Consider the following 22,867-nt stretch of genomic DNA (forward strand, 5'->3'; position numbering starts at 1 on the left):
ATGTTGTCAAAGAATACTTGGATGACTTAGCTGCTCGTTCTTGAAAGAGAATTGATCATCCCAGGCACCTTCAGTTAGTTTTTGAGAGATGTCGTTTTTATAAAATCTAGCTGAATTTGAATAAGTGTGTTTTTGCAGTCACATCTGGTCAGCTATTAGAATTCATCATATCGACTGAAGGGATTCGTGTAGATCCTTTCAAGGTTGAGGCAATAATTCAGTTTCCTCCCCCGTCTTCCATTTGTCAACTTCAAAGTCTCCAAGGAAAGGAAAATTTCTTGAGGATATTTATAGAAAATTATGCCAAGATTACCAAAGGATTTATGCGTTTTCTTAAGAAAGGAGTTCCAATTTTATGGGACGACTTTATGCAACAATTTTTTAATGCTTTGAAAAAGGAATTAACCTTTGCTCCATTGTTGAGTCCACCAGATTATGGCAGACATTTCCTTTTGTATCTCACTGCGACAGAATCAACCATTGGTATGGTTCTGGTTCAGGAGGAGGATGCTCTCAGTGAGCATGTAATTTACTACTTGAGTCAAGGCTTAGTAGGACCTGAGCTACGCTATTCTCCCATCAAGAAATTGGCCTTGGTAGCTGTCCATGTTGTCCAGTGGCTTCGTCATTACATTCTACTACGCAAAACGTTCATCTTAGCAGCTGTCAATCCTTTTTAGTTTGTTCTTAGTAGGCGAGTGATTGGGGGGAAATATAATCAATGGATTGTTATTTTGCAAGAGTTTGATCTCGAGTTCTTGTCAACTAAGTCTAAGAATTCATTAGTTTTTGCGGAATTGATTTCGGAGCTACCTTGAGAGGAGGCCATTGTTTATGAGGAAAATTTTCTTGACGAACATTTATTCCTCATTTCTTCACAAGATCCCTAGTACAGAGATACCATTATATATCTCTAGACTTCAAATTTCCCACCTAGTTTCTCCAAAGATGAGCATCAAACATTATGTCACCTTGCCAAAAACTATGTTATCATTGGTCATACATTATATCGTAGAGGGGTTGACTCAATCCTTAGGCATTGCTTAACTTTGGAAGAAGTTGAGTCTGTACTTAATGATTGCCATAGTCGAGCTTGTGGCTGTCATCTATTAGGGCTTGCAACAACCTAGAAAATTTTGCATGGAGGCTAATTTGGCCTTCAATTTTCAAAGACTGTATTGAAGTAGTCAAACATTGCCACCCTTGTCAAATCTATACCTAGAAAATGCGCACGCATCTAGCTCCACTTTTTCCTATTATCAATATCGGTCCATTTACGAAGTGGGACATTGATTTTACTACTTGTAATCTGCCGTCGGCAGCGAATCACAAGTACATCATTGTGGCCGATGACGACTTTATGAAGTGGGTTGAGGCCATGCCTACTTACAAAAACGATAGTGAAACAACAACATTGTTTCTCTTCAACCAAGTTATTTCACAGTTTGGTATCCCAAGAGAGATTATCACTAACCATGGCAGTCATTTCTAGAATCAACTGATGACCGAATTGGCTCTCAAGTTGGGCTTCCGGCAGGAGCATTCGTCTCCATATTATCCTTAGGCCAATGGGAAAGACAAAGTCGTGAATACGTCCCTTAAGACTATCATGCAAAGGATAATTGACAAAAATCAATCCAATTGGCATATCATGTTGTACCTGACACTTTGGGCATGTCGAACCTCGGTTAAGGTTGCCACCGGTTTTACTCATTTTCAATTAGTTTACGGACTGGAATCTATTTTTCCTATAAAATGTGAAATTTCATCCCTTAAGCTAGTTGTAGAACTTCTTCTAGAGACGTCTAGTCTCAAAGAATGCCTCATTCATTTGGAACATCTCGATGAGCAACATCGAGATGCATCCATAATAAACGAAGCCCATAAGAAGAGGGTTAAAACTCAGTATGATAAAGTTGTCCATCCTCAAGTATTTTCTAAAACTAACCTTGTCTTAGTCTATGACCAAGACAAAGACACCTTGGGGGTAGGAAAATTCAAGTCTATGTGGTATGGTCCCTTTATAGTCAAGCATGTTTTGGGAAAAGGGCCTATGAATTAATTGATTTTGAAGGGAACAAGTTGGTGGAGCCCCGAAATGGACTCTACCTTAAGAAGTATTTTTCTTAGGCTTCGGTCAAGCAATTGCTTGTTTGTATATATTGTATCTTTGTACATATTTTTTTGGCATTTTGTGATATAGACATTTTTTTTAATCTGCTCTGGCAGGTGTTGATGGATGATTCGATATATTTTGGATTCATCAATGGTGCTAGTCGGCACACTCGGAATCTTGCTTCCGCGGCTTGGGTAATTTATTATCCATCTAGCCAGTTGATGGTGTCAAGGGGATTATGTATTGGCCCTTCTTCAAATAACATTGCCAAATATACAGTTTTTCTTAATTTACTATCCGAAGGAATTTCTTACGAGATTGATTCATTGGTAGTTTATCTAGACTCACAGCTGGTGGTGTCACAGTTAAATAACATTTATCAAGTTCATGATCCTTATTTATATCGCCAATTTTTGAGAGTGAGAATGTTGCACGATCATTTATTTATATTACATATGTTCACATTCCACGATCTGAGAATTCATTAGCAGACTCTATTGCTAATCAAGCATTAGATTGGCATATTAATCATTCATCAAATTAAATAACATCAAAAGTCAAATCTGTATATATATCATAAAATCGTCTATATATAGATAAAGTGTTCAAAAAATAATATACAAAATTGGGACAAGATGCCCTCAAAATTTGGGCTCATGCACATAATCATGTCCAATCATAGATAGGTTTGTCTATCGACCCGGCTCAGGATGAGCAGCTAAAAATTTAACTACTGCATTGGCTGCATGCCGAAGTATCTGGACCCAGTCTTGTGGTACCCCTACCATGCGGCACTGCATCTCCTTAGGTAGATCCTCTATGGATATCATAGGTACCTGGTGAGTTAGTCTCACCAAGTTTCTATGAACTACATATAGGACTCTCTCTATCTCGGGTGCTGCCTCTTCGGCTCCTCTTCCACGACACCTGTGCCTCGGAAATCCATCTGTTCTCACTGGAACCACATCTGGACCATGGTAATTTTTTTAGTATTCTGTCTCATCAAAAATATTTCTAAGTTCATTTTGTATTAAAAAATTCAAAATATCTTAAAAATTCACAAAAACTTAAAAAATTGTTACCTATGTCTCCCCATGCCACATTTGGTGGTAACACTAAGTCTAGACCTCCTTGGAAATCCATACCAGCATACAGGTAGTCATTGGCTGTGATGATCTGTTGGTCCCACCAAGTGAAAAAATCATCATCAAAAGTCATCCTAGGCACGTCTCCACCTCCAAGGCATTTCATCAAGTCCACCCATCTAGCCATTTGAGGATGTTTTGGGTTGCTGATGCATGCAAATACTTTGGGACATAGCCCAACTACCTTCTCGGAGAATAATGATCATAAGATAGCCCCATATCCAAAGTTCTTCGGCTGAACCTTCTGTATACAGGTCAATTGGCTCTTCATGTTATTCAGAAGAGGCGTGCACCAGTCAAATACCATGGTAAGACACTCCACTGATAGGCTCATGGAAACTCGTGATGCCTGATTCAGCGAAGCTAACCCGTTTACCCATACAATGGTAAATAGTAGAATCCTCAAAGATAAACTTTCCATGTGTTTGATTGGAATTTTACATCCAATCTTCTCTGGGTGTCTAGGACAGTATATATGTACATAGTCTTCTACTGAAATACTACTTCTTGTCCTGCCAGTCGAATGCATGACCTCTCCTCTTTGGGAGAGACCTGTAATAAAGTAGATGTCCTCAACCTCAATCCGTAGAGGCATCTGGTCTATCATGAAGGAATCATCCTCTGCACTCCAGTAGTAGATCAGTAGTTCGAGCAAGTGCGTGTTGGCTTTCATGTTTGTCATTTTGAAGAATTTCAGTAAGCCACAACCTCTCAAAGAATCTAGTGCATTTTGGTCATTCATTACCTCATTATGAATTGTGGCATGCTCTCTTTCTCTTCATGTGATGGTCATCCTGAAAAAATAAAAAATAAAAATAACAAAAAAAAAAAAAATATTGAGTTTCAACCATTAGTTTTTATGTTTAAACTTTAACTCGCATACACGCGGGTTCCCTTTACACACAACCGTGTGTAGGGCCATCGTATACACGCGTTGATCACATCCAACCCATGTGTACATATAGTTGGATTTTTGGGCATAATTTCCCATGGTTAGAACTTTAAGAAAACTTCTAAAAACTATCACAAAACATTACAAGTATGATTTGAGGGTTACCTCGTATGATCTTGAAAATGGATTGTACTTGTTTAAGGGTGCAAGGTATCCATTTCCCATAATTGCAAATGTGAGCTATACACTCCAAGTGACCTCTGAAAATGTGAAAACTTATTATTTCTTATACAGAGATAGATTGTAGGGGTATTCACCGGACATGTCACCTCCAAAGAGAGGATGAGTTCCAGAGGCTATCTGGCCCTCTACAGGCTCTGCCTAAAGAAATAACAAAGTAAACACTTAGAAGTCTTTAACATACACATACTTGAACTGTGATGTCTTGCGAAATAAGACAGATAACTTTCTGTAGCTGAATAGGTGATTATGTGTATATGCAAGTTATGTATATTTGCTGTTTAACACTTTATATCAGTTTTGTTTAGCATATCATCTTCAACAAATAAAGACATCAAAATGATAAAGCAGTTCACCCCTTCTGGGCTACATCTGCTGGACCAAGCCTCTCAATCTAGGCTTGTCCACTTGTATTAAAAATGCTACAAAGGCTAATACAAGAATATGAGCATCTCGAAAGACAAATATGACTGTAAATACAGAATCAGAAGATAGGAATTAGCTAAACATGCTCTTTCCCAAACACTAAATAGTGAAATTGTACCTTATACAGTACTTTCCCCAATTGGCCCTCGTGGCCCTTTAAACTTGCATGGAGAATTTCGAGGTGAATATGACCTCAATTGGTTTTGAAACCTCGGCCACTAGACTCAGAAGGTTGAAAATAGTAGACATAGGCTTTTGAATCACCAAAAATGGATGAACATAGCCCCCAAACAACTCAAGCACTGAAATGGCCCTGGTGGCCCTGAAAGCTTCCCTGAAGCTAAACAGTGAGAAGAATGCCTCAACAGGTAAAACAAGCTGTAGAAATGGAATCAGAATGCTGAAAACCTTCAGGAATGACCTTCGTTCCATATTCACTGGCTGCACAATTCCCAATGCAACTCCCAAACTGATTTGGCCCTAGTGGCTCCTGGAACTTCCACGAAGAAAAATAACCTGCAAATGACCTCAGATGGCTATGAAACCTGTGCCAATGGCTTCAGAAGGTCGAAGATAGCCAAAATAAATAAAAAAATTCGTCCAAAACGGACTTTCCTAGCCAAAGTTATGGCCATTTACTCCCAACTGCCAGTTGCCCTTGAAAAGCTCCAGTTAAAATTGGCCGACTGCCAGATAACCCCGCTAAATATGGGGCAGCCGCCAAATTTGGTGCCGCCTCCAACAGATCCGCTAAATCTTCCATAACTGCAGGGTAACTTCGCGCATGTGACCAAAAATTCGGAACAGCGGTTTGTAGTTGGATTTCGTGTCAGGCGGTGGGGGTTTAGGCCCATGGTTTTGGGCACGTAGTCATATGTATGGGGGCTGGCCGTTAGGAGCTTGCCCCATTTGGGCCCCGCCAAAAGAAATTTTAAACTTCATATAAAGTTTCCCTGCTCACATAACAAGACCCACCTGTTTGGCCCAACAGTAAGGCGTATGGCTATTGACCCGGAGGTCGCAGGATCAAACCTCATCGCCACTGAAATTTTAAACAACACACATGCCACTTGCTGACGTCACCCGAGCCATGTGGTGGCCTCCGGGCCTACCATGTGGAAACCTGTGATTGGCTGCCCAGATGGAATATTCCAAAGAATATTTTGTGGAATATTCTTTTTAAATATTTTTTTGAAAAATATTCAAAAATTAAGGGTTATTGGGCGATTTTGTTTTTGGCATAACTTTCTCATACGGAGACCATTTTTCGAACCGTTCACGGCATCGGAATCGGGAGGACAAGCATGATCTAGTCGTTCAGGTTCAGACCAGTTCTAATCACTTTCATTTTTGACCATTTTACGACACTTGGTCCTGAGCTCCTGATCATCGTAACTTAGGGGCGATTTGAATGGTCCAATTGTTTAGAGAAAATCTTGCTCCATTTTTCTCCGCAACTCTTTTCTCCAAAATGAAATGAAAAGACTGTGAGTCCAAAATTCATTATATAACTTTGAAATTGCAAAATATTTTTTCAAAAATTGATTTTTGTCTCATGGATTTTTTGATCTATGGGCTTGGATTGTCGATAGTGGGTTGTCTTTTCAAGATATTTTGGAGACTTCTTCGAGAAGTTATTTCGGTCCCATGACCGCTGACCCATCATGGCAGGTATCGTTCACTCACTGACATTTAGGTTAGGGAAAACCATTTTCCATTACATTTTGCATACTAGCCTCCGTTCAGTGATACATTTTCAATAGGGTTGACCCCATCGTATCTTGATTAGCAAACCATTTGCACTCATTGATTTTTGAAATCATGATGAGATCATAGAGCCATCCTTTACATGGGCATCTTAGTTAGAACCTCGCTGACATTGGTTGCACATGCTACTATACTGAGTAGGCTTGGGATTCCTCTTTAGTCCCACCATGACTTATGCGTTGAATACACGTTATCCTTTCTTCCACACTGATTTCTGTCCTTATACCCTAGAGGCTCCTTTGTGTTGAGTAGTACTGCTGTATTGCATTTTGATTATTTGCACCTTTTTTTCCTTGAGCTAGCTTCACTTGGACTCTTATTTAAGCCCCTTATTTGACCATGTCTTCTGCAAAATCAACCATGCAATCACTTAGCTTTTTCAACTTGACACATCCTTTTACCCGTGGAAAGGGCATCCCTTTGAGTGTCCTTATCTAGTTTTGCCTCCCTGCATTGAGCATAGGAATGTTCCCCTCTTAGGAACTAGATCATCTATTTCTCTGAAACTAATTCTTTCCACTATATTATAGCATTCTTTTATTCTTTTTCCAGCTTAAATAAAAACACAAAAATATTATATATTCCAAAACGATTGGGAACGGGACACCATTTCCATATTTTGTTGGCAGATAGAGTCAATCATGTCACCCTTGAACAAAGCACTCAAAAGAAAGTCTCTCCTCAGTTTGGGCGGGATTTAGTTTGACTTAGGTATGCCTTAACCTTGTTATTGAGTCAGTACTCCTATGATTGGTTACCTCTTCCAATCATATGGAGAGTTTGCTCATGCTTCCTGCATGACGAACTTATACAGAGTTATCATATGCTGCCATATAGTCATCATTGAGATGTGCTTTTGTTCAAGGGAAATAAGCCTAAGTCGTCCTCTTTGTGGTGTCTCTTGACATATTTTCAGTCAACCATCCCTAGTTGCCAGTGTCATGTTTGTCATCACATCAGTTATATTGGTCCTTTGCTTGTGCCAGTTTGAGAAGGTCTCCATTGACTTCTTGCTGGCGGGTCTTGTCCTTATCGACGACGACATATTGCTCTGAGGGCAGGCCTAGAGCCTCACCCTAGACCTATTTTCATTATTGATAGTTCACCTTATGCTTAGCATCAATCAATATCATGGGTCTTTGACTGAGTGGTTTCCCTTGTGTTGGACATCAACTTTCATTATCGCACATTGGGGTTCATGTAGTGCCTTCATTTCCATTTGACCCTATTTGATTCCTCGCCTCTATGTCAACTTTCAATATTGGTTGGTTTAGACGGTTTCTATCATGCGCTAGCTACATCTTGTGTATGCCAAAAATGTGCTTCAGTTCGGTTACTACATCTTTTTCGTCCGATTCCTTCCACATGATTGGCCTATGGGTTACATTGGTGCTAGATTGATGAAGGATGCCTTAATGCCTTCCTTCTAGTGGATCTTTTCCTATCGACTAGTGCTCATTTGCTATGGGACAAAGATCTAGAGTCCATTTGGTAGTACCTTTGGCTTTGCAGTCATCCGTGGCAAACTCCTTCGCTATCGAAAGTGGGAAATCATCATTGTCCCCTGATTGATAGATTCTTCCAAGTGTTCGACTTCAGCTCATTTATTTGCACTTGTTAGATTGTACTGGGTACCTTGAATCTCATTTTCATTATCAGTGAGTAGTCTCACGTTTGTTAATGGTATACATCAATGATCGGTAATCAAATGATTTCCCACGTGGTCGACCTCAAATCATTTATTCCCATTGTGTAGAAATGTACCGCGGCGGTTGGTGAAGACCTCGGGTTACATCAGCATGTTTTGGTTCACTTGTCAGTTACTCCAGTTGCTGCTAGTTGACACCATCCACTATATATGTTATAGTTCTTCACAGTGACATCTTATATGCTGGCATCCGAGTTGCGACGTAGCATCATTGATCATATTCTTATATGTGATATTCAGACATGTACTTTTTTTATCATGATTAGATGATCCATCATGTACTTTCAGTTCTTTATACTTGTATACATATTGGATCTCTTTGTACTTGATATGTGTACATGCTTTCCTTTTTCTGAGCATGGGTATGCCTGCCTCAGACAATAGTTTCTTTTTGATCTCTTTTGATGGCTTGGCAGGCTGAATTATGGTGAAGTCCTTCTCAGTCTTGACAAGATTCTTTCCATACACTTAATACATTTCGGCCATCATGTACCCCTTCTGACCTCATATATTAGGGGGCATCTATTATAGCACCATTTACCACCCTTGGTATTTGTGATGCTTGGTTTATGGCCTAGGGCAACCCCTCCTTCTAGAATTGGTCCAAATATATTAAAAACAATGTTTTATTCCCTATATGCTACTTTGCCTTGAGATAAAAGCATGTACATGCGGGTCAGTCAATACCCAACCCACGTATATGTGTTAAAACACTTAAAAAAAATTAAATTCCCTTAATTATGGGTGGAGTTCACGGGTTTTACCTATTGATTACCTCCTATTGCCTGTGGCCCAACTGTTTCCCAACTAAAAAACTAATTGGGAGAAGTATAAATAGACTTCTATGGGAAGGCCTAAAGGAGGAGAAGAGATAGAGTTATTATACTGAGATTATCCCTGACTAAGTCTGATGAATCCTTGTGCCTCATGCACTTCCCCAAGCTTTAGGAAACCCTTGTTTCCTTGATTATAGATATTATCCCTCTTGCTTGAGATATCATGCTGTTGGTTATGGAAGAAGATTGTTGAAAGCTGGGATAGGACAAATTTGGAGGACAGATCTGCTTGGAGCCGGAAGAATAAGACTCAGGTGAATTCTCTCCATGTTATTTATAGCTTACTGCAATAAAAGAAATGTTGTCTTGTTTCCCAAATTAACTTCGTTTATGCATCAAATTATGTTGTAATTCATATATGAATGTCTTTTTGATGTATGATCAATCATTTTTTTATATGATATAAAATCAAATTTCATGAATATGCTTTACTTCTATACTACTATGTATGTTTGAATTGAATGATTGTCAGGTTTGAAGAACATCAGGAGTTGCAGAGGGCCTGAACCCTATGAGACCTACTCGAATAAAGGAAATCCAGGTATGGTCTCTCTTACGTAGTTTGATTATATAAGCATTTTTCTTGAGTTGTATGAGTGTTTCTTGTTGTAGTTTTCTTCTGCTCTATTGGGGTTCTAACCCAAAGCCCTAGGGTACTTATTCTCGTAACAATGAGGAAGAGGTGGCTAGGGTATTGGAAAACACAGGGATGTTTGGTGAGGGAAGATAAAAATCTAAGAATGTTGAAGGAAAAAATTATACCCCCAACTAGTCTGCCTTTGCTGATAGCCCTGGTTGTGATCAAACCATGCCATTTACTTATTTATTGGAAGAACAAAGGGAACTAGTCCCTTCTGTGGAAAAACCCCTTGAAGCCGAGTTGCATGAAGAAGAAGCTATTAGAGAAGAAAACCAGACAACAGATACCGGTCCAGTGGACCCCCCATCTAAATAAAATCCTGTAGATGAAATCCTGGGAGATGAAAATCAACCAGGCATTACTATTTTTTCTATTTCCCCTGAGGACGAGGCCTACCCAGAAGAAAACCCGGAGAACACTAACTGTTCAGGAGACACCATTTTATTGTGGTCTCCTGAGAGAAAAATTCATGATGAAGAAGAACTAGAAGGTGAAGCTCCATTGGGAGATATAGTTCTAGTGGAAACCCTCCCTAATGCTGACAGAATACCACCCGAGCATGAACCTGAGGAAAATTCAGCTACACCACTGTCAGTTGGATGTCCCAGAATAAAGAAGTCCTACAAGGAGAGGCTTATAAAAATTATTAAAAAATATAGAAAACATAATTGAATAATTGGGTAGCTAAGACAGTGGTTAAGAGAGGAAATTAGAGCTAGAAAATTGAAAGTGGAAAGGGAGACCACAGGAAAATAGATAGAACATTCTTTTGGAAAGGATGTTGAAACCCAAACTGAGATTCTTTTGGTATGTTCAAGGGAAACTCATAGAGAGCCATGTCTTGTAGAGGACACTGAAATACAAATTGAAGACCCTTGTGGTTGTTCACAGGAGACCCAAATGGACTACCCTACTATGAACGTTGCCATTCAAACTGATGTCAAAGAAAAAATCCCAATTGGTTATCGCATAACTCAAGAAGCAACCAAGGCTGTTGTCCAAACTGAGCCTATGGAGACACAAGATAATGAAGCCCAAACAGAGGAGACACCTGCTTACATTCCCTTACTAAGGGAGGCATTTATTAGGAGACTACAGAATGAAGTACTGAAGGTTCAATAGGAATTAACTCATCACAAGGAGGAGGTAGTGCCCCTACGTATACATCAAGAATTAAGGAAAAAGTTTGAGGCACTCACAATGACTATGGATGATAGCTTCGCTCAGTACAAGGCTGAATAGAAAAAGGTTGAGAAAGCATAGGTCAAATGACAAAAGGATAAAGAGTAGTTGGAGACTATCTGATCTCTTTATTCAAACACCCTGTCATGCAGAGTCACTGCTACAAATTATGCATTATTCTTCTTGGAAAGGTACCTCCTATTGAAAATCAAAGTTGTTAAGGTTGGGAAGTCTGTGGAAATCAAAACTACCCTGGACTTTGTCAAGTGATTCAGAGAGTAGAATGAGCAGGTACAATGCCTCCTCTGTGAACTTTATATACACAATTTCATTTTGGAATATGACAGAGAGAGCAACCTTGGCCCCTTTATAGGGGATGTCCAATTCTAGGCATTTCTCTCTTTTGCTACTAACCAACTCAAGTGGGCGAAGGCTCATAATACCTTTAGAAAGTGTGAATATGGAATTGACCTATGGGTTAGAGGGGAACCTACAAAACCCCTGCATCTCTCTCTCAGTCACAAGAAATTTATGAAGAGAGATGGTGTTGTGGGCCAATTGGGGCCATTTCACACAAATATTATACAAGCTGGAAAGGAGCACTTCCAAGAGATTAAGGAGGAAGCCTTGTATGCAGCCAGACAAAGGTGGGAAGTCTCCAACACTACTGTTAGAAACTAAGAACCATTTGGATACCAGAACTTTAAAGTTGCCTCCTCTCATTTCCATAAGTACAGTAACATGGTATTAACCATGGGGCCTGAATGGATAGGATTTTAGTATATAACTCCAATCATATGGTATCCTCTAGATAAATATCATAGTAACTACAACTCAAAGGATCAAGAAGTTAAATGAGATTTTGTTGTACTTAAGAAGAAAAATGGCTTCAAAATTTTTAGGGAGGAGGTATATCCTGCCTATTCCCTAACTCATCTACACCTAAACCATTTAATTGCATGAGGTCATGCAACAAGGTAAGTTGGGGAGTATGTTGGGTCAAGAAAAAGGTATCTTTTCTCCTTTGTAATAGCTTTATTTAGCACTCATCCTCACATGATTATCTCTATTTATGAATAAAAGTAGAGGAAATAATACCTAAAGTTGAGTAAAAGTAATTAGTAACAAATTAGATGAATCTAAGCAGGAAAAACTAATTTTTACTATCTTTATGTGCAAATGACATGAATTGGTCGATAGCTACTCAATCGACAAAATGACAACATCTCATAAGGGAAAGAGACAGTGTCAGAGGCATGGCAGGACAGTGGAAGACTAGGCAAACCAATGACTATTTTATAACAAAATCAGATCAAGTATAGCGAAATCCTCAGGATCCCAAGATCCCGAGGATTCGCTTTTATCTATTTACTTTATAAATGTTATATATAAGGATGAAAGGCAAAATTGCATGGAGTTCAGAATTTCCCAGTTTGTAATTATTCTTTTAGACATATAATATTGTTATCTTGGATGCTGTAACTTGGTTACTTCTTTTAATGAAGAAAGCCTGTGTTTAACTCATACTTATATTCTGAGTATCTCTTAGTGGAGACTTATGGTGACACTGGGCCTAGTCAAGAGAATATCTACTGCTTCACCCGTGTCATAATTTTCTCTGTTTAATTATTTACTGCTTGTTAACATTAAGTTAATATTACTTTTGATTATCGTAAGGATTTTCGATTCAATTTTCTTTTGTTTTTTGTTCGAGATTCAGATTGATCCATGTGTTATATATGTGTAATGCTTTTGATTGAATTGGTTATGCTAGTTCCAGTTTAGATCGTTGTTCATTTCAAGTAATGTTATGATAGATTTCAAAGATGGAATTGATTGCTTTATGCTTATACATTCATTTTCCATTCAGATACCATTTTTTATTCCAGTATCGTTTGTTTTTCAATTAGGATTTTTTGTTCAACTATCATTGTTGTCAATTGTTACAGTTCTCTTTTATGAGTGAGCTAGTTAGCTTCAATTCTATTTAAGACTGCCAAGTGTGATTCTTTATAAGTTGTAATCAGGTCCATTTGCTTTCACAATAGGTTAAGTAGAATTGCAGAGTGTGTTATGAATTTCTTTTAGAGTTGTTTGGATTGAGTTTGAAGAAGATAGTCATTAAAAATTGCAACAATTTGTTATTAGTTAACCTCTGAATTCACTGCATATATAGTGCTAAAACTCTTGAAATAAGAATACTTGCCTTGGGTTGACAATTAATGTAGGAATTAATATTTCATGTAAAACGACATCTTAGTGCACCAACAACTGCCTCTAAAGATAGTCTGGCCATGGTTTCCAATTGATTCTCTTTTTCTTGCAGCTAACCTTTTAACCATGAATTTTTTGCATCTAACTGAGTTTTCATTATGTCCTCTCTATCCCTCAAGCTACTTAGTTCTCTGCCCATCTCTTTGAGCTTTTCCTCCATGTGACCTGTTATCACTTAAGAATTCTAGTTTCAAAACCGCTCACATTAGGTTGATGGTAAAAAATTCGGTGCTAGTCTAAGCTTGATTTTTGTTTTTAGAGCCTTGAGTCAACTATGTATTCTCATTCATCACCGGTCATTCTCATTCATCCCCGTCTCATAGCCATGTGTCAGTTTTGTTCAAAAGTTACTATGTGTCACAAAGCTCTTTGGGTTATGTCGTAGCTCATGTAATAATTTTGAAGTGTTTCCGCAGCGCATAAATCCTTTAGCAGTTTCGCAGCGCAACCTGTTTTAGGTGATTTCGTAGCGGAAAACACCGATTTTGCACTAACCGCGCTACGAAATGGGAAATTCGTGCTGATCCATAGCACATCTCACCCCAGCTGTCATATTTTCTGCAAGAATTTTACGGGGATAGCATGTGTAAGGTCTTGCATGTTGGTCTTGACGCATGTTCTGTAGCCTTCAAAAGAGGACTGGTGGCCTGACAAATTCTGCGGTGATATCATCTTTGCTAGAACTGATTAAGTGACAGTGAAAGTGTTGTGAAGCGGCCGATGAATGAGGCGGTTGCCTTCTGATGTGACAGTTGTGTACTATGTTCCAGAATCACAGAAGCTTATGGCTGATAGTGAGTGCCAGAGTGGGGAATGTTTTGATATATATTTAGATAGCAGCCCATTGTTCGTCATTCTGAGAGCGAACCCCTTCATCTCAATTCCTACGCAGATTTTCAGACTTCTCATCGTTTCATGCGGGAAGCTGAGCACCTCGAGTCCTCTGCAAGTTCAAGATAAATAAGGATACCGTTGAGCTGAGAAGAATCCAGCTCGAGACTTACTGCAGAGCTTTGCTTCAAGAATGGGGACGGTTATTGACAGTGGATCATTTCAGTCGCTTCTGATTAGGGCGGGATTTTCGAACGACACCGATCATCTTCATGTGGTGGCCATTTCGTTATTCGTCACAATTCTGTGCTTGTGTATCATACTGGGACATTTGCTGGAGGAGAACAGATGGGTCAATGAATCCATTACGGCCCTTGCCATAGGGTGTTGTGCGGGGTTTATAGTTCTTCTATTTAGTGGAGGCACGAGTTCTCATATTTTGCGTTTTAATGAAGAACTCTTTTCCATATATCTTCTTCCACCTATAATCTTCAATGCTGGGCTTCAAGTTAAAAAGAAACAGTTTTTTCACAACTTTGTCACTATTATGTTGTTTGGAGTGGTGGGAGTGTTTATCTCATTTGCTATTATCTCAGCTGGTTGCTGGTTGTTATTTCCAGGATTGGATGTTTCAGGACTCAAAATCAGGGACTATCTTGCACTTGGAACAATATTTTCATCCACTGATACAGTTTGTACATTACAGGTTTTGCATCAAGATGAAACTCCCTTACTTTACAGTTTGGTCTTTGGAGAGGGAGTTGTGAACGATGCAACATCTGTAGTGCTTTTCAGAGCTGTCCAGAAGTTCGATTTTTCAAGACTTGATGACGTGACAGTGATATACATAATAGCTGATTTTCTATACCTTTTTTCATAAGTACAGTACTTGGAGTTGCAACTGGGCTTTTGACAAACGAAATGTGTTTGCATTTAAGTATACGCCTCATGTTCTAATTTTTGTGGATTGATCGGATACAAGGAACCAAACGAAATGTTGAGGTTTGGCAAGCATTACTAGCTGTTCGTGCATTAGTTCTTCCACCGACAGAGGACATAGACACATGGTTGAAATTTGCTTCTCTTTGCCGGAAAAGTGGTCGTATTAGTCAAGGTCATTCCACCTTGATCAAACTGTTGCAGTATGATCTAGAATTTGCTCCTCCAAATACAAGATTGTCAGCTCCGCCTCAAGTTATTTTTGCATATTTAAAGTATCAGTGGTCTCTTGGAGAAGATAGTAAACGGAAGGAAGCATTCCATTGGTTGCAAGATTTGTCCGTTGAGCTTGCTGAAGATGCACATTCTTCAGGATCTATGTATTTGTATCCCATTGCAACATCAAGCTCTGTTAGCCCTTCAAGTTCTGGAGTTTCTCTCCTTGCTCGAATATATAAAAAACTTGGAATGTGGCAGTGGGCACTAAACCCTGGACTGGATGAAGACTCAATACCTGGTGCTGCTATTCATTAACGTTCTTATATTTTTGTTGCATTTCAAAATGCCACGGAAATTGCTGGCGAATGGTCAAAAGAAGCATTGGTGCTCACCGTGCTATTCTAGCTGCTAGATCACCTGTCTTTGAAAGTATGTTTGCTCATGACTCGAAGGAAAAGGAATCATCGACAATTAATATCGATGACATATCCATTGATGCATGCAAGGCGGTTTTGAGCTATATATATATATGGATCTCTTACTCCTAATGAGTTTTACACACACAGGTTGGCTCTGCTCCGAGCAGCAGATAAATATGACATCAGTGATTTGAAGGATGCCATGTTGGTAATCAAAGACCTTTTATCTGTTGCATCATTTTATGCAACTGAATCCAGCTTCACAGCTTCTACTGCCTTGTCTATAACATGCTTTGGCATGTCCTTTTCTGAAGTTTATAGCAAAGATGGTACAAATGTACAGATCAAACATCTAAAAACATTTGATGAAGGATTCTTGAGAATGGACAGAGACACACATGTTATGGATTGGTCTTCGAGCAGGTCAGATATAGACGTGAATGAACAGACTACAGAGAATAGCTCCAAATATACTTTGTTACAAGATAGAGAATCATATGCAGCTTATTTTTGTGAACTGGATCTCAAGGCTTAATACTGTGATTTCATCAAAGGTGGAGAAGCAGTCAGTTCTATTTTTGCAATTCTTGACCGTGGAACAAAAAATTGAATCAGATGATGAAGATGCAGAAACTGCTGATAAAATCAAAGGAGAAATTGAATTAAAGCATTTAGAATTTGCTTATCCATCCAGGCCTGAAGTCACAATTTTCAAAGATTTGAACCTAAAAATTAAAGTCTGTCATAGCCAAGCCTTGGTTGGGGCAAGTGGTTCAGGCAAAAGCTCAGTGATCGCATTAATTGAAAGATGAAATTTGTATTGCTTCTGCTGTACAAGATGGTATGAATCGTGGTGCACATGGTGTGACATCTTTTGAAGATGCAATGTCTTTTTCCAAGCATCAAGTGTTTGGACTGAAGTGACTAGAAAATTTAAAGAGGAGATTGGACACTATCTATTAACAGATAAGCTGTACAGGTACTTGAGTATTAAGCAGAGTGATATCCAAGAATTCAACAAGCATGATAAGGATCTTTTCAATCTACTTGAACAGATTTTTAGCAATGGTAGTTGTATCACTTCTGATTCAGATATTAAAAGACAAGACAAAACTGGTGCTCCTTTTTTTCAGGCAATGAAATTGAAGATAAGGTATACAGGTATACAAACAGAGTAGAGTCTGAGACTGTGTTTTTGAAATTACACAGCAGTTTCGTAGCGCGCTACGAAACTGCTGTAGGTGATGATTTTAACACAGTTAGACAGTTTTGTATTATGAGCGGGAATTTTGAAAGGGAAACGCCAAAAGGGTATGCAAGAACATCATCTGGAGCTGCCAGCACTCAATCAAGTCAAGACAGGTGGATGCCTAAAAAGGTTGGAGATTTAAATCCAATTTTAAATTTCTGTTGTAAAGCCCCTTTATCACCATTCAAGATACAACAAACGAGCTTCCTGTAAGAAACTTTTGCCTGCACACATGTCCATCGATGAAGCTCACAACACATCAAGAACGTGGCAGTGTTCCATGTTTTAGGTTATTAAAAGCTAGAAGACATGCTTCTGTACATTCGAGCATTTTTGTGAAGAACTGAAGCCGAGAAACCAGGGACATCTCCTAATACTTCTGAACAGTTAAAAGATTCAGCATCCAAGGTAAACGTGGGGCATTAAACATCCATCTCAGCTATCTCAGCTAAACTCCAGATGTCAAAGAACGAAGAGAAGCCATCATGAATATAATATATAGTTAGAGTCATAGTAGATTTAGAACTCTTAAAAACTACAGTCAGCACTTTGTTGCAATTATTAGTTAGTTAAATGTTGATAGGTGTCATTAGAGGTAGTGATCGAATTCCCCTCATGCTCGAGGAGGAATCTCGATCAATTAGAATAATAATTCTATATATAGCTGAAACAGGAAGGTAATAAGGGTTGGATATTTGATAAAAGAGAGTACTGTTTTGGCTTATGAAAAGACAGAATTCAGTAATATAAGTTGGCTGCTTTTCTTCTCAGGATTCATAAAGGATTTCCATGTTCAGAATGGTGATTTATTTCTTTCTTAATGTCTTTTATAGTTGTATAAATGCATAATCACTCAGAATTCACTGATTGTGCTCTGATTTCCTGTATGCATTTGTAAACTGTGGTTTTATATGTGTTGTGTTCTGAATATTCAAATGCTAAGTGCCCTGACTTCTATGCAAAGGCAGTACCATTGTTTACTGAAGTGTGAATGACTCCATAGGCCCAATGGAAACTTATGAAATGTTTGTCCAGCCTTTATATTTGTCACTGTTATGTCACAAGAGTTAGCCCTCTTATTTTTAATCCAAATCAATAACCCTTTGAGAGAGCCCTCTCAGGCTAAGGAGGCTAAGCCTTAGTCAAAAGATTGGTTTGAAACAGTTACTTGAAGTCTTCCTGGTTTGCAGCCTTCCAGGGTTTGATTTTGAGATAACATGACCTATGTCCTATACTCCCTTGGACTTGGCAATCTACATCCATATATGTGTTCTGGCTCTTTCCTTCTCAAGCTTAAAGAATAATGGGATGGAAATTTTTTGTGGAATGACCCTGCCCCCTTCTATAAATCTGTAGTAGGAGTCAAGATTGGGTTGAGGGCTAGGTTCCCTTAGCTCTGGGTCTTGCTTCTTTGGTTCTTCCTACATATTCCCTTATAAAATTTTTGAGTTTCTTATAGGTTTAGCAGAGTTTCTTGCAGGACTTCCTCTGCCTCCCGTAGGTCCTGTTGTGTATCCTGTAGGATGTGTTTTCCCTTGAATGAAGCAGATATAGTCACATGCCTTCTCTCATAAGTGATAGGAGACTTAGGGGAGGTTTGTGCTGAGGATCCTTCTACTTGAGTTTTAATAAGAGAATCCATATTTTCCTTTTGTTTAGGTGAGTCTTCAATAACAATGGGAACCTTGGTGGGAGTTTGACGTTTTCCTTGCCTTATCCTTGTACTCTTTCTTGTTCTAATTTATAATGGGGTTGTTCTCAGTATTTTTCCTTTTTATTGATAGGGGCACTAAGGACAATGAGGGCAGTTGCTACCTCTTTCTCAGTGGGCTCTGGAGACACCCTGGGTGACTCCTCCTTGTCTTCTGTATCATGTTTTCCATTCTCCTTTTCATCTTTGTCTTTCTCCTCTTCTTCACCTTGTTCATCAGTTTCCTCCTTGGCATCTTCCTCCGTTTCTTCACCACTTTCCTTCTCTTTCTCTTCCTCTTGTTCCTCATCTATTTCCTCTTTATCCCTCTCTAGATCCTCATTTGTTTCAGTTTCCTCTTCATCCCTTTTACTAGTGTTAGGGTGCTATAATTTATAGGATCTCAAGGTGATTAAGAATTTCACAGTTTGAAAATTTCAAATTGTTCATAGATTCCAATATTCAATTGATTTCACAAACAAAATAAAATAAAATGAAAAGAGGGTATATAAAAAGAAGAAAAATAACAAAAGAGAAAAAATAAGAACAAAAAGAAAACCCCAAATGTTTTTCAAATCATACAGTGTAATCATGATTGAACAAATTTCAATGTCTGTTGATAGGGTAGAAAATAACGATCTTCCAAACAGTTTAATCTTGGCAAACCAGTAGCTATTTAGAAATAAAATTGGTTCAACTATTTAATCTGGACCAATGGAAAAATAAGTGATGGAGTAGGTTAGAAATAAAAGGAAAAAATGAAAAGGTCTGCCAGTCCAAGTGCACCCTACAAATGAAAAAGAAAAACTGCTATATTAGAAAAATAAGGGTAGGTATATTGAGGAAAATCCAAGGAAAGGAAGACATTAATGTTATTTTAAGGATGGAATACATATCCTATTGTTTTTCCTAAGGTCAGGAGAATAAATTAAAATGGGAAGGGGTATTATATTATTTTTCAATATTATTTCCCCTAACCTTACTTTATAACCCTACTTTCCTATAGTCCACCCCCTATTTATTTCCCTACCCCACCACTCGCTTACCCGTCACATCCCATCTTACCTATCCCCCATATCTCATGAAATCCCTGCTCATCCCATATGATCCAATGGCCAGTGTGCTTTCCTGGCCCCCCCTCACCCTCCAAAAGTTAATCCCAGAGGGGGTGTCTGCAATCAGTGGTTTCAAACCACTGACATGTTGCGCTCTCATGATTTTTCACCACCCACCTCTCATACCACTTACCACTCCCCCCCCCCCCAAAAAATTGTTTATGCTGTTAGTCAAACTACTTTGCCAATGTGACTATCTGTCGCTCCTGCCACCTCACAATACCAACCCATCCCATCTGCCTATCAGCTTTGTTCCCATCGTTGTGCATTCAATTGGTTGGACCTTTAGCGAATGGATCGGAGCCAAGTCAGACCAACCCAACAGGAACACTCCAAAGCCATAAAATCACTATTTCACACCATTTTACAATTTTAACTTGCTATCTCTACTATCATGCGCAATTCAATTCCATTCAGTCATATGCAAAAAGTGCATTAAGCTCACTCCAATAGCAGTATAGTTGCAAGAGAATTTATTTTTCTATAGTGATCACATATTCCCTTTCTCGAATCCCACTTTTAGTTTATCCCTTTTCTTTCTCCCTCTCCGAATTCCAATTTCTTATTATCCCCTTCTGTTATAATTTCAACACGGGTTAGTTTTCAGAGGTTTCTACAGAGGACAACCATGGCACCAAATAAAAAGGAACAAGAAATATTTAATCACATACCACTTGTAGACAGGGATTTTAAGATACATGAAACCCTCTCATAATTCGATTTATTCGACATATATTGTTGGTGGGAGGATAAATTTGTGGAGGAGATGGATGAAATATGCCTTTAGGACACTAATCTACCTTTTTACATTTTTCCTAAAACACATAGTTGCCCAGAACTAATCAAGAAATGCCACTCATGCTACAATCCACAACAAAGGGCAGTGATGGCCCCAACAGGACATATATTGTTTACCATTGATGCCAATTCCATTATGCAGATGATGCAGGCCCCTCTTATTGAAGGAACTAATCCCTTTTCCAATAATATTCTCACTGAAATGTATCAGAAACTTGAATTTTCTAAGAGAGCCAAAACCTTAGAACTTTTCAGGACTGAGCATACACCTTTGCCAAACAAGAATCCTCCTTATTCTTCCTCTGTTTTCCCTGATAGAACTACACACATTTTCATTGTTCTTTCTTATTTACTTGGCTATTATTTATATCAATGGCTTGATGAAGATATCATAGGTTTCCTGTCTATTCTGTCAACAAAATCCAAGCCTTCTGTCCTCTTCAATTTAAGCCAATTTTTAGCAAATGCCATTCATGAGCAGTTTGTCAATTTCTTCACAGAGGAGGTGTTTCAATACTCCTCAGTTTTGGTTTATATGCTTGTTTATTTTCAGGAAGACAAGTTCCAGTTTTCAATGAGAAAGTTGAATGAGGAAGGTGAACCCCAATCTGTTATTTTCTAGACAACATTAGTGATGAAGGACTCAAAAGACTTTAGCTACAAAACATTTGTAGAAATGTTTGTTCACCCAGCAATGAGCCTCCTCAGTGGGACTGCAAAACCCAAGATCAATGAAGAAATAAGAAGAATTATGCAGCCGACAGACCAAGCAATAACAGGTGATTGGTACTTGTACCAAAATTACACTGAATTAAGAGTATATCACTGTGAGTTGGCCCCTTATAAGCTGCCAAAGTTCCTCCCCATGAGGATTTTTTCACTTGAATACATGAGACAAATGATTAATGCAGATGAAGTGCATTTTGTATCAACTAAGAAAAAGTCCCAATTCTAGATCAAATCTTAGATTGGTCCCTTCATTTGTAACAGTAGAGAAGCAAGGGAGAAGACAGATATAACACTGAAAGAAATGAATTTCACCCACAGTTTTACATGGTCCTATGACCCATGGGGTATCATCTCCAAGTAGAGGGTGGAGAACAAGTCAACAACCTATATTCACACTCAAAGGCCTGAAATTGAAAAATACATGAACTAGATTGAGTGGATGCCTCACACATTGCAGGAGGCTGAGGAACAAGTGATTTCTTCTTCCAGTGCAAAAACTCCAAGACAACATGAAAATAAAACCACTGAAGATATAACAAAAAAGGGAAAGTAACAAGGATAGGGAGTAACAAGGAAAAGGCCTAGAGAAGATTAGACACTAGGGGCTGATACTTCATGAGGGAATTCAAGCTGCAATACGGGAAAAAGCCCAGAAAGCACATGGACATAGACAAAGGATAACTGCAAAAAATAGTCACCAATATCATCGATATTCTAGATTCATCCCCAACTGAGGGGGAATCCTTTCCTGCCACTCTGATTTCAGAAAGGCAGTAGTCTCTTCAAGTGTCATCATCTACAAATGTGACTGGAGAAAAGGAAGAGACAATATTTAGCACATTCAGGGAGATCAAAATTAGGAATGAAATATTGAAAAGGAGAACTTATGCTCAATTTTGGAAGCATAGTGCAACTACACAGGGCAAACTTCTCTTTGCCTTTGATTCAGAAAAGGGAAAAATGCATATGGAATTTTTAGAAGCACAGACAATAGAGCCTAAAACTCCAACAGATTACAAGCAAAATTATTTTGAGTTTGATGCAAGAAGTGTTCATCCAATTGATCAGCTGGAAATGCACAAAAAAACAGGTGAAATGATTTCATATACTCTAACCAACACTTCCATGAATTTGTTTAAAATGAAGGTAGCCCTATCAAATGCTGAATCCCAGTTAAAGATGGAAAGGATTTCATCACAATCAAAATACACTAAAATTAAGTCTTTAGAAGACTTAGTAGTGAAGTTTGGGTATGATCCCCTAGATGTGAAAGTAGCTAAAGAAATGATAAAGAAAAAATAGATGGATATAGAAGTTTTGAAGAAGCAACTCAAGATGCCTGCTACACATGACCCACTGACGAAGGCGATAGAGGAAACAGAGAGCCAAAAGGCTGATATGATGAAATTAATAGTGGATCAGTCTCTCCATACCAAACAAATGGAAACAAATATGGAGAAGATGGTGCAAGAGAAATAAAAGGCATCACAGATGGCCAGCACAACAATAGAGGCCCTTCCTCTAATGGCTCTTCACATAACCACTCCAACAACTGTTGCCACAGGAGCAGGAAGCAGCACAAAACAACTGTCGAGATCAATGGAAGACATGAATCTACATACTGAGGAGATTAAAAGACAGGAAACTCAAGT

The 22,867-nt window shown here is 38.6% G+C and overlaps 1 pseudogene; it reads left to right on the top strand.

The window, feature by feature from the left end:
* The first annotated feature begins 14,162 nt into the window (after positions 1–14,162).
* Positions 14,163–15,530, top strand: LOC149186282 (sodium/hydrogen exchanger 4 pseudogene; annotated as a pseudogene).
* Positions 15,531–22,867: the final 7,337 nt, after the last annotated feature.

Source organism: Pinus tabuliformis, chromosome 3_1 (assembly GCF_031772625.1).
Source record: "Pinus tabuliformis cultivar Carrire ecotype Pingquan chromosome 3_1, CPIR1, whole genome shotgun sequence".
NCBI classification, from domain to species: domain Eukaryota; kingdom Viridiplantae; phylum Streptophyta; class Pinopsida; order Pinales; family Pinaceae; genus Pinus; species Pinus tabuliformis.